This window comes from Cryptomeria japonica, unplaced genomic scaffold, assembly GCF_030272615.1.
Source record: "Cryptomeria japonica unplaced genomic scaffold, Sugi_1.0 HiC_scaffold_89, whole genome shotgun sequence".
NCBI classification, from domain to species: Eukaryota; Viridiplantae; Streptophyta; class Pinopsida; order Cupressales; family Cupressaceae; genus Cryptomeria; species Cryptomeria japonica.
The window spans coordinates 324,095-327,500 of record NW_026728911.1 but is presented as its reverse complement, the minus strand read 5'-3'; the positions used below and the strand labels follow the sequence as shown (position 1 = coordinate 327,500).

Sequence of the window (3,406 nt, the reverse complement as noted above, 5' to 3'; positions counted from 1 at the left end):
CGAAGCGGGGTTATTGGAGCGCCGCCTCTTTTTTTGTCGGAGCGTTTGGTGGGGTTTCTCGCATTGGCTCTTCCGAGGCCCGGTTGCCACCCTGGCGCGCACGAAGTCGGAAGTAGGGTTAATTGCCCGGGTGCGCACCTTTGCCAGGGTGGGCACCTTACCTGGGCTGCGCACCAGGGCGGGCTCAAGATGGCACGCGCGTTCCGTTTTTTTCACTATCTTTCAAAACGGAAATTTTAAAATCTCCTTTTTTTTTTGCCTTTTCTGGAAATTAGTGAAGGCAGCGCATCAAAGGTGCGCACCTCGCTGCCCACCTTGGTGTGCTCTGAGGTGCGCACCCGGGAGCGCTACGAAGTGTGCTCCAAGGTGCGGCGTGCACGTTGTCGGAGCCCGGTTTGCCCCGGGTGCGCACCTCGCCTGCACCTTGGCCGGGGTGGGCACCTTGGCTGGGTTTGCCCAGGGTGCGCTCCGAAGCGGGGTTACTGGAGCGCCCCCTCTTTTTTTGTCAGAGCGTTTGGTGGGGTTTCTCGCATTGGCTCTTCCCAGGCCCGGTTGTTGGGTGCGCTCCCACCCTGGCGCGCGCGAAGTTGGAAGTTGGGTTAATTGCCCGGGCGCGCACCTTCGCCAGGGTGGGCACCTTGGTGCGCACACCTTGGCTGGGCTGCGCACCAGGGCGGGCTCAAGATGGCACCAGCATTCCCTTTTTCTCACTATCTTTCAAAACGGAAATTTTAAAATCTCGTTTTTTTTTTGCCTTTTATGGAAATTAGTGAAGGCATCGCATCAAAGGTGCGCACCTCGCTGCCCACCTTGGTGTGCTCCGAGGTGCCCACCACGGTGCGCAACGCCGGTGCGAACCCGGGAGCGCCCCGATGTGTGCTCCAAGGTGCGGCGTGCACGAAGTCGGACCCCGGTTTGCCCCGGGTGCGCACCTCGCGTGCACCTTGGTGCGCACACCTTGGCTGGGTTGCGCGGCCTGGTGGGCACCATGGTGCGCACCAAGGAGCGCTCCGAAGTGTGCTCCAAGGTGCGGCGTGCACGAAGTCGGAGCCCGGTTTGCCCCGGGTACGCACCTCGCGTGCACCTTCGCCGGGGTGGGCACCTCGGCTGGGTTGCGCGCCCTGGTGCGCACCAAGGAGCGCTCCGAAGTGTGCTCCAAGGTGCGGCGTGCACGAAGTCGGAGCCCGGTTTGCCCCGGGTGCGCACCTTCGCCGCGGTGCGCACCATGGCGTGCACGAAGTCGGAGCCCGGTTTGCCCCGGGTGCGCACCTCGCGTGCACCTTCGGCGGGGTTGCGCGCCCTGGTGGGCACCATGGTGCGCACCAAGGAGCGCTCCGAAGTGTGCTCCAAGGTGCGGCGTGCACGAAGTCGGAGCCCGGTTTGCCCCGGGTGCGCACCTCGCGTGCACCTTCGGCGGGGTTGCGCGCCCTGGTGGGCACCATGGTGCGCACCAAGGAGCGCTCCGAAGTGTGCTCCAAGGTGCGGCGTGCACGAAGTCGGAGCCCGGTTTGCCCCGGGTGCGCACCTCGCGTGCACCTTCGCCGCGGTGGGCACCATGGCGTGCACGAAGTCGGAGCCCGGTTTGCCCCGGGTGCGCACCTCGCGTGCACCTTCGCCGGGGTGGGCACCTCGGCTGGGTTGCGCGCCCTGGTGCGCACCAAGGAGCGCTCCGAAGTGTGCTCCAAGGTGCGGCGTGCACGAAGTCGGAGCCCGGTTTGCCCCGGGTGCGCACCTCGCGTGCACCTTCGCCAGGGTGGGCACCTCGGTGCGCACACCTTCTCAATGTTTTCTTGCCTTTTCTGGAAATTGGTGAAGGCAGCGCATCAAAGGTGCGCACCTCGGTGTGCTCCGAGGTGCGAACCCGAGAGTGCTCCGAGGTGCCCACGAAGTCGAAAGTCGGGTTAATTGCATTGTTTTCCCCGGGTGCGCTCCGAGGTGCGCAACATCGGCGCGCACCAAGGAGGGCTCCGAAGTGTGCTCCAAGGTGCGCACGATGGCGTGCACCTCTGGTGCGCACGATTCGGAGCTCGGTTTGACCGGGGTGCGCACACCTTGGCTGGGTTGCGCACCTTTTGTGCGCTCCAAGGTGCGCACGAAGTCGGAGCTCGGTTTGCCCCGGGTGCGCACCTTCGCCAGGGTGCGCACCTTGATGCGCACGCCTTGGCTGGGCTGCGCACCTTGGTGGGCGCCATGGTGCGCACCTTTCGTGCGCTCCAAGGTGCGCACGAAGTCGGAGCTCGGTTTGCCCCGGGTGCGCACCTTGGTGGGCGCCATGGTGCACTCCGAGGTGCCCAAGATTGGTGCGCACCAAGGAGCGCTCCGAAGTGCGCTCCAAGGTGCGCGCGAAGTCGAAAGTTGGGTTAATTGTCCGGTTTGCCTCGGGTGCGCACCTTGCGTGCACCTTCGCCAGGGTGGGCGCCTTGGTGCGCACACCTTGGCTGGGCTGCGCACACCTTGGCACCCGCGTTTCCTTCATTTTAAATTTTTTTTTTTACAATCTCTCAAGTGGGAAATTCTATAATCTCAACTTTTTTTGCCTTTTCAGGAAACTTTTGAATGGAGCGCATCATTGGTGCGCTCCGAAGTGTGCTCCAAAGCTCTCTCCAGCTGCGTGCACCTGCCCCGGCCGCGCACCCGGCCCCGCCCAGCTTCGCTCACCTGTCCCGGGCGTCTGGTGCGGAACCTTAGAGTAAGAAACATCACCGTGCACCTTGGCCAACGTGCGCGACTCGACCGAGCGCGCACTGGCCGAGGTGCACACCGATTTCACCTGGGTGCGCGCGCAGCACCTCGGGCGCACCGGGGTGCGCGCACAACGCCCGGGTTGCACCGTGGCCTGTGTGCTCGGGGCGCCTCGGGTGCGCGCTCGGTGTCGCCCCCGCGCGCGCGGTAGTGCGGGCAGCGCACCCCGGCCCGGCCCGGCCCCGACGAGAACGCAAACGGGCAAAAGGTTTATTCAAATAGCATTGCGACGCCCGGCGAAAAACTAAAAAAGGGTGCAACACCGGGACTTCCCGGGAGGTCACCCATCCCAGTACTACTCCGGCCCAAGCGCGCTTAACTGCGGAGTTCTGATGGGATCCGGTGCACTAACGCTGGTATGATCGCACCCGTTATGAGCTTGTCGCAGTGTGTACTTAGCAAACCGCGACCCACGTGCGAATCCACCCCGGCCACCCACCCCCGTCGAGGTGCACACCCTCCCTCGCGAAGTGCGCCCCGTTCGCCAAGTGTGAGCCCTGCCCGGGTGCGCGCACCTTGCTAGGGCGTCGGGTGTGCACCCGGCCCGGCCTACGTGCGTGCACCTGGAGGGGGCGTTGTGTGCGTGCAGTGTCCCGTCTGCAACGCGGTGCCCACACACCACCTCGGGCGCAACGACCTGCGCTCACATGTGGGCCGAGTGCAC

The 3,406-nt window shown here is 64.6% G+C and overlaps 1 non-coding gene across 1 annotated transcript; it reads right to left on the bottom strand.

The window, feature by feature from the left end:
• Positions 1-2,993: 2,993 nt before the first annotated feature.
• Positions 2,994-3,112, bottom strand: LOC131864617 (5S ribosomal RNA). Its single transcript, XR_009363382.1, has one exon. It is a non-coding gene; the product is annotated as a 5S ribosomal RNA (ribosomal RNA).
• Between the last annotated feature and the right edge of the window lie 294 nt (positions 3,113-3,406).